The following is a 12,815-nucleotide window of genomic DNA, read 5'->3' as shown; positions in this document are numbered from 1 at the left end:
CTCTGTGTTACACCGATCGTTACAGTGTGTTTTTCCGTGTGTGTGTGCTGCGTGTGGATATGTGTGCGCAGCATTATTCATGTCCATTTAGGATGGTTCTTTGCTGTGTAGCCTGCCTCCCGTCCCCCCTCCTCTTCCCCTCTCTGACGGAGGATGCACAGTGTGGCATTAGTTTCCTGCGTTCCATGGAGCAGCGGGCTCTGGGGGCGTGGCTGTGACGGGAAACGCACGTGCACAAGACGCAGATTTGGAATTTTAAAAGACGTGCAGGAGCACGCTAAACCATACCACGCCTCCCTCGTAAAAGCCGGAAGGAGAGTAGCGAAACATGTCAGGTAATCCCGGCGTGGATTTTGATGTTGCTGGATGGCCTACCTGCTGTCTATAGGACCGTCCACCACTCCCAGGTTTACTGGATTGCTTTTGCACTCCATTGATACCTTTGAGACATCCTCTCAAACACCTCACGTTGAATCCTGGGAAGCTGGTAGCCTCTGGCTGGACTGGACCTCATGTAACTACACGCTGCTGTGTACGCCATGATCTGGCTGCTATCTCCACTCAGATGGACGTTACCTGTTGTGGAAATCTTTGGAATAAAGTTGTGGTATTGTATACCTGCTGCATAACTCTGTTGCATACTGAACTGTCTATGCTATGCTTATTGCTCTCTAACATACTAACAACTAATCCAATACTCCATGGGCAATGTTAATGCATAATTCAGACTTTATGCATGAACATACACTCTCTACATTGCTTAAAAAAGGGAATGATTGCGATGACCTTGCATGTCTCTTAACCTAAGTTGGAAGCTTTTGGGACTTTACGCAAGGGATTGAGCATTGGTGGACTTGCATCAGGTTGTAGTCAATGACAGATTCACTTTATGAACTGTGGATATCTAGTGAGACTTCTGTTGGACGGCTCACTTACTGGGCATTGTAGCAGCCTCTCAGTGTGTGTGGCGGTGCGTGTGGTGATGTGTGGGTCATTTGAAGGTACCGTATTTTGATGTGGGGTGGCCACCTTGCAATCATTTTTTAGATTTTTTTATGGGTGTTTTTGATAATAGGAAAAAGGTATTTTTGATATAGATATAATTTTTGAAATAACTAGTTTTTGATATTACTATCTTGGCCTGCATTCCTTTTTAATGCTATCCTTAAAGTTTTGTATTATTAGTATTTTTTTAAACATTATTCGTCACGGGCGCATTTTGTAAACTGAAATCATCACAAGCGCAGTTTGAAAACATTGATAATCTCTGGGTACCGTTTGAAAACGTTAATAATCTCCAGGTTCCTTTTTTTCCTGGTCGGCGCCCATCAAGCGATATTTATTATGTGAGTAAATAGCGCACCCTTTTTGTCCACTTGTCTCATGCACCCAAATTTCCTGCTTCCAGGATGGGTCCTGTATTCTTTTTTTGGGATCAGCCAGATGAAGTGAACCCCGATAGAGGCTGACAAAATCAATGGTAGCCTATGAGAATGGACAGTGTTTGTTCTTATTAGGCTGGTCACCGCTTACGTTTCACAAATTTTTACTTACCTGTCACTGTCACACTTGGGTCCTACTTTGCTGCTGCCACCACCTCTCGGTCCACTGCATGGGAGAAGTGACAGTGCAGGATCAATTCATATATCTGGTATAGTGTGAACCCAGTCTTAGGCTTGGAGTAACAGAAATTAAGCTATTTTATACTGCAGTAAGGTAAGTAAGTAAGTAAGTACATTTAATATTTTTTCTTGTTAAACCTTGCCAGATATCAGAAACCAAAAAAGTGCTAAATTATTAAGAACAGGGAAACTTTTTATATACGTGACTGTAGACAGTTATGTACACTCATAGCAAATTTCCCAATCTCAACAGCTAATACAGCTATTATTAATCTCAATAGTAGCTGTATTATCTGTTGCACTGTACACTGTAGCATAATCTCAACTCCCCCCCCCTTCCACTATATTACTACCCTTTATTGTATCTCACAAGGAAGTAGATTCAAATGTAGGAAATTGGGAAGTTTGGTTTTAGATGCATTAACTAGTTCAGGCATATTTTTTTACAACTCAGTGTATAACAACTGCAGCTGACAGCTTGTACAATGTTCATTTGATATAAGGATGTGTCGCTTACTTTCCACAGTTACCCCTGCAAAGGAAATATATATGGGCTTATTGTTTAAAATTTAAGTAAATTGAGGAGTTATTACCCATCAAAAGTTGTCACTTTATATGTTCAGGTTACAAATCAAAGCAAATATTTAATCTGTGATGAGTAATACTTCCCATTTCCTTAACTACAAACAGTACTTTAGAAATAGGATCTTATGACATCTATCTAGATTGCTGAATTTTACTTTAACTCATAGCATCAGCTGCTTGTACACCAGACTTCCCTGAACTTTGCCCAATAGTGTGCACCACTGCAACGTTTACATTGTCAGCTATATTGCTAAAAATAATCATATTTACCACCTATCTATGCTGTTAGCATCCAGGAAGTACATTGTGTTCCGTGAAATGTACACTGCGACTCGTGAAACCTCAGGCACACAGTTTCACCGAGCTTCCTGTGATATTTAGTCTTCTAGTGAGCAGAGACTCTTTAAGCCCATCTAAAGAAAGGTAAAAAACAAACAAACACTGAACCAGGTAAGCACTGCCTAATCAAGGGCCACAGCACTGCTATTTCTGGACCTTTGTCCTGCAGCCATAGCTCCTTTAGACTAACATCTGGTGGCACTGAGAGCCACTGATGCAGAGTAGGTAGAAGCTTACCCTATCTAATTTTGCAAACAGACATATGGGGCCATATGCAATTCCCTTTTTCTCCTAAGTTTTGTCTTAGGAGATACATTTTCATATCTTCAAAAAATAGCTTTCAAGCACATAGCAACTGAAAAAAATACCAAAAAGTAGGTTAAAAAGTACAATCAAAATTATTTTGAGTATTTTCTTACTTGCTGGTGGTTTAAAATGCATTTTATGACATGGTGTAAAAATATCACCTAGGTGAAAAATCAGGAGAAAACGTTAATTGCATATGGGCCATGGTGAGGTTGATGTATGCCAGCCATGAACTAGTCAGTACCATCTTTGTTCAGTGTGTTTGCACTTTAAATTTAATTTACACCTGATGTGAGAGGGATATAGAGGCAGACATATTTACAGTGCCTTGCAAAAGTATTCACCCCATTGGCTTTGTGCCTATTTTGTTAAATTTCAACCTGTAATTTTAATGTTTCTTCATCTTATTTTAAGTGATGGAGCTGCACAAAATATTCTAAGTTGGTGAAGGGAAATGAGGAATAATCATTTTTAAAGAACAATAAACAAAAAATGGACTTGTGCATATGTATTCACCCCCTTTGCCACGAAGTTCCTAAAAAGTCCTAGTGGAACAATTTACCTTCAAAAGTCACATAATTAGTTACATAAAGTCCACTTGTATGCAATCTAAGTGTCACATGATCTTTTAGTATTAACACACCTTTTTAGGAAGGTCCCAGAGGCTTCAACACTTCTAAGCAAGAGGCATCACACCATGAAGACCAAGAAGCTCTCCAAACAAGTCAGGGACAAAGTTGTTGAAAAGTACAAATCATGGTTGGGTTATAAAAAAAAATACAAAATATCCAAGGCTTTAAATATTCCCCGGTGCACCATCAAATCCATCATCTTCAAATGGAAAGGCCATGGTACCTCAACAAACCTATCAAGAGATGGCCGCCCATCAAAACTCCCAGACCAGTCAAGGAGGACATTAATCAGCAAGGCAGAACAGAGACGAAAGGTAGCCCTGCAGGAGTTCCACACAAGAGACTGAAGAATCTGTCCATAGGCCACAAAAAGCCATACACTCCATAGAACTAAGCTTTATGGAAGAGCGGCCTGAAAAAAGTCATCACTTAGTGTTGAAAAAAGGAAGGCATGTTCAGTTCAGTTACTGCGCAAGCGCAGATCGCTCCCAGGTATGGGAGCACGACGAGGTAGTGCACGTGGCCAGGCCACGAATGTGCGTTGAAGCATGACTCAACCACAGTACCGTGCTGTTCTGTGGGAGACAGGAGCAGCCTGGGGAGATGGCGAGGGACCAAGTGGGCTAAAGGGGGCTGGAAGAAGCCCTAGGTAAAACCTGGGACATTGTTCATCTAAGGTACCCTTTAAAGGTTTAAGCTGTGTACACATGCTAGACTGAACTCGGCTGCGGCGGCAAATAATGACTGCCCTTGCCAATGATCTACCATATGTACAACTGGCCCATTATGCCCCCTGACAACCACTGACCAGCAATCAGCCTGACAGATCAACTCCACCAAACCCTGGCCAAGAGCATTGTTCTTTGTACTCACCCCGCCTGCCACATGCCACCACTCTATCAGGGCCACTAACAAAGGCTCTGTAGACCTAATTCCGTCTTTAGGCTGTACTTTGAGAACCCCTAGTTTAACCACTAAAAGACTGCTCCACGGCAAGTGGCGTGGATGCCGCGGCAGCCCCAGGACCTTCTAACGCTGATCGGCGTAAGGTCCTGGGGGCGGAGTTTGCAGGGGATCACGTGCATCCCCTCTTGAATGATGGATCAGCCTCCCACCAGTGATCGCCATCTAATATCAGTGTACATCGCTACAATGTAAGGCAGCGCTGTACTGGGGACAGCCGTGTGACACGGCTGTCCCCTGGCAGGCTCAGAGGTGATCCACTGTTATAGGCTGAAGCCTATGACAGCCGATCACAGTGATAGGCTGGCGGGGGGAGAGAGGGGATATAGTTAAATTTAAAAAAATAAACACATTTATTGGCGGAGCGATCAGACCCCACCCACAGAAAGCTCTGTTGGTGGGGAGAAAAGGGAGGGGGAGTCACTTGTGTGCTGAGTTGGACGACCCTGCAGTGAGGCCTTAAAGCTGCAGTGGCCTATTTGGTGAAAAAATGCCAAAAAACCCGTGGTCCTCAAGAAGTTAAAAAGGGATTTAAAGATATTTGGGTAATATGCCCCTGAATCATACAACTGTTAAAATGGTATTACACTCTGACATAATATTCAAAAAAAAGTGTTTTCCTACTTTTTATAACCCATACAGTTATATTTTCTTTTGTGCACAAGTATTATCATTCATTTAAAAAAATTACATGTTCCTAAAGTACAGTTTATTTGCTCTGAAAGCTGCCATTGCATTATATTCATAACTGGTGTATTTATATTGCAATGTACCCAGTAATGATTCTGAGCTGCTGTCTCTGTTCTGGACACATTAAAAAGAGTTTCCACACTGCCTAGGAATGTTTACATTCCTCTCTTGCTACAATTAAGTAAATATAAGATAATGTTATCACCTGTTCTGATTCGGTTCTCACTGCAGGGAGCTTTCTAATGAAAAAGTAAGTCCTGTGTTTAACTGTTTGGATGCTGTTCTGCTAAAACATGTGGTAGTACTGTATAATATATGCTGTAAATAATATTTTAGAACAAAGAAGAAATGCTGGGTTTTATACCACTTTAATTTGGTCTCTGAGTGAGGTTGATAGTTATGCCATTTAAGTGTTGTTACTGAAACTCTGCTATCAGCTTTGTGATGGTACTTTAATTAAGGATTTTACCACTCTTTCCATTTATTGGCTATCTCAAGGCAACACCCTTCTTCGACCTGATGCCTAACTGTAACCTTTCGCTGATGGCAAACCTTCTTTATGCCTAATCCTAATCACCCGCCAAATGCAGAATCAGTTAAACTGGGCAACCAATCAACCAATGCAAATTTAATTTAGGCGCTGGGTACCTGTGATATTTGCTGAGCCCTGGATAATGGTAGTAGCATAAGCATCATTGGTGCCTAAATTTGGCTATTGCTCCTGATATTGGTGCTGGGGTTAATAGATTAGTATAAGTGTTAGGAGGGTGATTGGTATGGTATAGGGTGGTGGGTGGGGTAAAGGGCTAATAGGTGAAGCTCAAAAATCAGTTTTGTGATGGTCCCTTTATTGGGGTTTCTGTGCTTGTCCCCATCATTTAGTCATCCCCGGTCAACCCACTTCTGTCATGGTTACTTCCCACTTATTCCTAACCTCTAAATCCTATCCCTGTTGACCTCCCTTAAACCCCCCCCCCACCACCACCACCTCCCCGGTAAAACTCCATTTTATGCTTAATTCTAGCCTTCATATTCTAGCTGGTAAATGTAACCTCTACCTATTCCATCCTCTAACATTAACACTACAAAACGTATGCCTCACTTCTAACCCCAACTGATATACACCTTCAGTCATCTTCAGCCTCAGGGCTTAACCACCTTGGCGGTAATGACGAGCTCAGCTCATCCATTACCACTGCGGTGGATTGCTCAGCCCCTGGAGGGTCTTTTTAATCAAATTTTCTGTGGGGTGAGTAGCTAGCACTTGGCTAGCTACATCACCCCCCCCCCCCCCCCCGATCACCCCCGGTCCGCTCTGACCCCCCCCCCCCCCCGATCGCCGCCGAATACATACCCCCTCAAAGCCCGCACCACTGCAGCCTCTCCATAGCCTCCAGGGGTCGCTATGGCGGCGATCGGCACTGCACATGACGTCAGACGTCATGCCCGATCGTCGCCATAGCAAAGCCTGAAGCTATGGCGGAAGTCTTGCCCATCGTGGGATCGCGGCCAGGTAAATATCACAGGTGGCAATCAGAGGGGGAGGAACAGTGCTAGGGGACTTGGGGGGAAAGTGTAGCTAGCCTAGTGCTAGCTACACCAACTTAAAAAAATGAAAAAGCCACCCATGGCCGCAATAAATAGAACGCCAGGGTGGTTAATCTACTGCTGCAAAAAGTATATAACAGCTGTGAACCAATAGCTAAATCATACACCTGTTGCCACCAAACTGATAACTTACACTGGCTCTTGGTGGTGCCAGAACAGATGATAAACTGATTTGTCCAGTATCTGCACACAGCTACTAGAGGTCTAAGGTGGACAGCAGTCAGTGTGGTGGTTGTTTACATTCTGTGAAGCTGCTCCATTGGCCAACAGATGCCATTATGCAGGTACAGATGTACAAATAACTATTTTTGTGAACAAAAGCTCACATAACTGGTTTAAAAATGATTTGTATTAAATTCAAGTATCCTGATCCAGGTCTAAAGAACTCCCAGTTAATTGTAATACCCCCTGATCCTTTCTTTTGGTCTGAGAAATGATGTACTAATCCCATATTTGCATAAAACTATAACTAAGTGCAACCTAGGTAGGTACTGATTGGGCTACGGGTTCTAAAGCATGTGCTTCACTCTCAATGACCACCATATTCACAAGAGTTGCTACACACAGCAAATCAAATGATACACTAATCCCTAGTACACTGCTCTGCTATTGTTAGAGAAGTTATAATCTGAAAGTTAAATAGTTCATAATTCTGAAAATGGTCAGCTCTGATGTAAAAAAAAGTCGGTAATTGGCTAAAACCAATGGACAATTAGAGCATTTTCCAAGGCCCCACTATGATTGGCTGGCAAACTCTGGGAAATCAGCACTTTTGTGTCTATTCAAGACAGACAAATGGACGCCAGGAGGCAGGAGCTTTTGTCATCACATTTTCATAAGTCTTTCATGAAAATCAAAAGCACATTTTTATACAAAAATTATATAGACTTTTTTGAGAGCCCATTATTAATGCATAACTATTGCTATGCATGTAAGAAGTTGGCAAGACTGGGCGATGTTTGTTTTAAATCTACAGGTGCCTTTGCTGTTGTAATAAGTTTGTTGCTATGAATACAAACAAGGGTGCTTTGCATGTTTCAAAAATAGCGCAAGATTCAGCATATGAAATATGTTCCCAATGGTAGGCAATCAGTAAATCCCAATGGTAGTATCACAGCAAATCTTTGCCATCAAGGAAACACTTTTGTCAATAGACTAAAGAACATTATCCTTCATCTCCATGGAGCCAGCAGGTCATAGTGAAGAACCTCCTAAATCCTTTCCTATTTCTGAGAGATGCCAACCACATTCTAGCTGTCTCTGTCTTTTTATATTTAATTTATTTAGTGGCAAAAAGGCAAGATGATTCCATGATAATGTAGTTCAACCCTGCGTATGAAATGCTGGTTAAGAGTACAGGGATGAAGAGCAATACAAAGATTGCTTTGATAAAGGCATAAATTATAGACAAATACATTTCGCTGTGCTAATCAAAAAAGGAGCAAATGAATTCCCCAAAGCCTCACCAATGATTGCTGCTAGAGGAGGCTTGACAATATTTAGGGCTTATTTCCACTAATGCTGTCAGAGATGCACGTCAGCACTTGGTCTGATGTATCCAACTGCTATGGTGGACTTTGCAGGTGTAATACTAAAAACTGCAATAAACTGTGTTTTTTCCCAACTCGTGAATTCAGAAAAAGCCTATGGATTTCAATTGATTTCAGTGGGCTGCAATTACCTATCCAAATTCATGTGTGTGAAATTGCTCAGAATCGCTCCTAATGGAAACGAGCCCTTAATCTTGTTTCTTCAATATTTACACCAGAAATTGTTTACCTTTTTAGGCAACAGTTCCAAAGCTGACAGAATGTAAAGTAAATAATATTGCTTTTGGGGTGAAAGTGAGGGATAATGTGAAACACATGGAGGTATTTATTTATTTATTTATTTATTTGTTGTATTTATAAAGCGCCAACATATTACGCAGCGCTGGACATTAATTTAGGTTACAGACAATATTTAGGGGTGACAAACAGCAATATGACAATACAGGAATACAAGAAAACCAGATCACACAGCACAGTACGAGTACAAGGTAATGCTTAGTCAGTCACTGGATGGGAGCATGGAGTTAGGCAAGTTAGGTTCACTCAAATGCATAGCATGGGTGCACAGTAATAGAGGTGCATGATCAGGTAGGACACAAAAGGAGTGAGGACCCTGCCCAAAGGCTTACAATCTAGAGGGAGAGGTAGGGACACGAGAGGTAGGGGACCAGAGTTCGGCTGTGGGTTTAGAGCAATTGTGAGGGGTGGTAGGCAAGAGTGAAAAGGTGAGTTTTGAGGGCCTTCTTGAAGGTGTTGAAGGAGGGGGCTGCCCTAATGGGTGGAGGTAGGGAGTTCCATAGTGTCGGAGCGGCTCTTGAGAAGTCTTGGAGGCGTGCATGGGACTGGGTGATGCGGGGGACGGTCAGGCGAAGTTCATTGGAGGAGCGGAGTGAGCGGCTTGGTGTGTATCTCTGAGTAAGATCAGAAATGTAGGTTGGACAGGTTTTGTGGATGGATTTGTAGGTCAGACACAATATCTTGAATCTGATTCTGGACTGGATAGGAAGCCAGTGGAGGGATTCACGGAGGGGAGCCGCCCTGGTGGAGCGATGGGAGGAGTGGATAATTCTGGCAGCCGCATTCATGATGGACTGCAGTGGGGCTATTCGGGTCTTAGGGAGTCCAGACAGAAGGGCATTGCAGTAGTCGAGGCGGGAAATTATGAGGGCATGGATGAGGAGTTTGGTGGTGGCAGGGGTCAGGAAAGGGCGAATCTTAGAGATGTTACGAAGGTGGAAGTTGCAGGACTTTGTGAGGTTTTGGATGTGGGGAGTGAAGGAGAGTGCGGAGTCCAGGGTGACACCCAGACAGCGGGCTTGAGAGGTAGGGTGAATAGTAGTGTGGTTAACAGTGACCTGCACATCTGGGAGGTCCAGGGATGACCGGGGTGGGAAGATCATAAATTCTGTTTTGTCTAGATTTAGTTTTAGGAACCTAGCGGACATCCAGGAGGAGATGGCAGATAGGCAGGAGGAGACCTTGTCCATGGTAGTGGTGGATATGTCAGGGGTGTGGAGATAGATTTGGGTGTCATCTGCATACAGATGATAGTTAAAACCCATGGAGGAGATAACCTTGCCAATGGAGGATGTGTATAGGGAGAACAGTAGGGGGCCAAGGACCGAGCCTTGGGGGACTCCCACTGAGAGGTGGTTGGGGGTGGACGAGGACTCATTGAAGGAGGTCGTGAAGGAGCGGTTGGAGAGGTAGGATGAAAGCCAGGTCAGGGCGAGATCGTGAATGCCCATGGATTGGAGGGACTGGAGGAGTAGGGGATGATCTACTGTATCAAAAGCTGCTGAAAGGTCAAGGAGGAGGAGAATGGTGTATTTACCTTCAGCTTTAGCTAAGGCAAGGTCATTGACCACTTTGGTGAGAGCCGTTTCGGTTGAGTGGGCAGGCCGAAATCCAGATTGCAGTGGGTCTAGTAGTGAGTTGGCATTGAGGTACTGGGTCAGGCGTTTGTGAACCAGACGCTCAAGGAGTTTTGAGGCGAAGGGGAGGAGGGAGATCGGGCGGTAGTTGGAGGGTAGCGAGGGGTCGAGGGAGGGTTTCTTGAGCAGAGGCAGTACAGTGGCCTGCTTGAAGTCTGAGGGGAAGGTGCCTGTGGATAGGGAGAGGTTAAACATGGTAGTGAGGACTGGGGCCAGATCCGTGAAGTGAGGCTGAAGTAGATCAGAAGGGATAGGGTCAAGGGGGGAGGTAGTGGTATGGGAAGTCTGCAGTAGGTGGTTGACCTCCTCAGTGGTAGTAGGAGTGAAGGAGGTGAGGGGAGGATAGGGTGGAGAAGGAGTAGGTTGTGAGCAGGTGGGAGGTGAAGATTGAAGATTGGATATTTCCTGACGGATGGAGACTATTTTGTTGGTGAAGTGGGTGGCTAAATCTGTGGCAGAGAGGGAGGAAACAGAAGGTGGGGGGGTGGGTTTAAGCAGGGAGTTGAAGGTGCTAAAAAGACGCCGGGGATTGGAAGCTTGTGCTCCGATGAGCTTGGTAAAGTATTCCTGCTTCGCATGAGCAAGGGCAGTGTGGAACTGCTGCAGGTTAGTCTTGTACTGTAGGAAATCCTGGTTTAGTCGAGTTTTCCGCCATTTTCGTTCAGTGGCGCGTGTTTCCCTCTGGAGGTTGCGAGTATGGATAGTGCGCCAGGGCTGGGGGTTAGGGGGTCGGTTGCGGCGGAATATTAGTGGAGCAGCTTTCTCTAGGGCTGATGAGAGAATTTGGTGATACTGAGCTGCAGCAAGATTAGGACAGGTTAGGGTGGGGAGAGTGGAGGATAGGCCATGGAGGGAGTCAGCAAGGACGCCAGGGTTGAGCTTGCGTAGGTCTCGCTGCCATCGACCAGGTGGGTGGGCGGGTAGTTTGGAGGTGCCTTCCGTGAGGACGTTGAAGGCGAGAAGGTAATGGTCTGAGGGTGGAAATGGTGCGATGTCGAGGTCTGCAATGGTGGTGGATTTAGTGAATATAAGGTCGAGAGTGTGACGTGCAGTGTGAGTGGGGGCGTTGGTGTGTTGTACTAGGCCATGTGAGTTGGCTATGGTGAGTAGCTGGGTCGCAACAGAGTTCTTGGGTTCATTGATGGGTATATTGAAATCCCCGAGGATGATGGTGGGGAGGTCAGAGGAGAGGATGTGTGGGAGCCAGGAGGCAAGGTTGTCGAGAAATTGTCGTGTGGAGCCCGGAGGGCGGTATAAGACTGCAACAATGGCTGGGAGGGGATTGTAGAGGCGGATAGTGTGGGCCTCAAATGATGTGAATTGTAGGGAGGAAGGTGGAGTGAGGACACGGAATGTGCAGGATGGGGAGAGGAGCAGACCCACCCCTCCCCCGGTCCTGTTGTCTGGTCTGGGGTAAGATATAAACCCCTTCTCTTTACTACTATGTTTCAGTAAAGTGCCCCTTTAAAGTGTACCAGAAACCTCAGAAACTAAAGATTTGACACTTACCTGGGGCTTCCTTCAGCCCCATAAACACATCTCAGGGGACATTTTTAAAAGGACTCCGAGCACCTCTCATGGGCATGCCTTTAAGACAGACGACTTACAACAAAGTCGTGCTATGACCCCTCTGGAGGAGCCTCTTGCAATGGCCATGTGTGTCGCTTTCTCTTCCTGCTTCATTCAAAGATGCACTTCTCTAACAGAGAAGACAGGGATGACCCGGAAGTTATAACATAGCCAAGATGGCAGCCGCATTTTTTTAATTTAAATCGAACGAAAACTATTTGGTGTAGAGCGGCGATCCAAGCATCAAATGAAAGAGGAGAGCACAAGCTACTGAATGGTATGCATTTAAGTACTTTGCAATACAGGTCGGAGTCTTAAAGGCATGCCCATGAGAGGTGCTCAGAGTCCCTTTAAGTTTACAGATTTTCATTAAGCCTCATAGACCAATATTAGAACAGTTGACACAAGGGATAGGGACTCTGTGGCTTAGACTGTACAGATGCCAGCAGCCTGCAGGCATTCTGTAGCTATGCAGGGGGGAGGAGAGCCGCCAGCATGGTGCATGAAGGAGTGAGTAGGAAAACACTGCCCATAGCCTTTGCTTGACCAAGTTGATCCTCCAGGCAGATTACCCACAGCACATTAAGGGGGTTTGGGACCGCTGTGCTGTGGCTAATGTGTGTACAAGGATTTAGATGTCCCTGTTTTTTTCTGTATTGGGTAATCAATATAATGTTGGATGTTAAAAGACTGGTAATGACCCCTGGCTTTATTTTATCGTGAGACAAAAGGTGTTTCTCGTATAATAGAAGCAAAGCATCGGTTTAATATCCCAGTTTCCTACAACTGATTATCTTGCCCTGGCTTTTAAAAGCCCTATATCTCGATGTTTTTTTTTATTTGAGGGGAGGGGGGATGAGAAACGTTTTTGTATTTAAAAATTGATTTCACAAGCAATCTATTTTTATCTTTCCAACTTTACCAATCTCTTTTTTTCTTTTTACAGTTTTTCAGTACATTTTCTTATATCGTTTATACGCAGAGAAAGTACCTTTAGGACCTTAAATGTATTCAGTT

This window comes from Hyperolius riggenbachi, chromosome 3, assembly GCF_040937935.1.
Source record: "Hyperolius riggenbachi isolate aHypRig1 chromosome 3, aHypRig1.pri, whole genome shotgun sequence".
Taxonomy (NCBI): Eukaryota; Metazoa; Chordata; class Amphibia; order Anura; family Hyperoliidae; genus Hyperolius; species Hyperolius riggenbachi.
The sequence above is the reverse complement of the archived record's forward strand: the minus strand, read 5'-3'. Positions refer to the sequence as shown.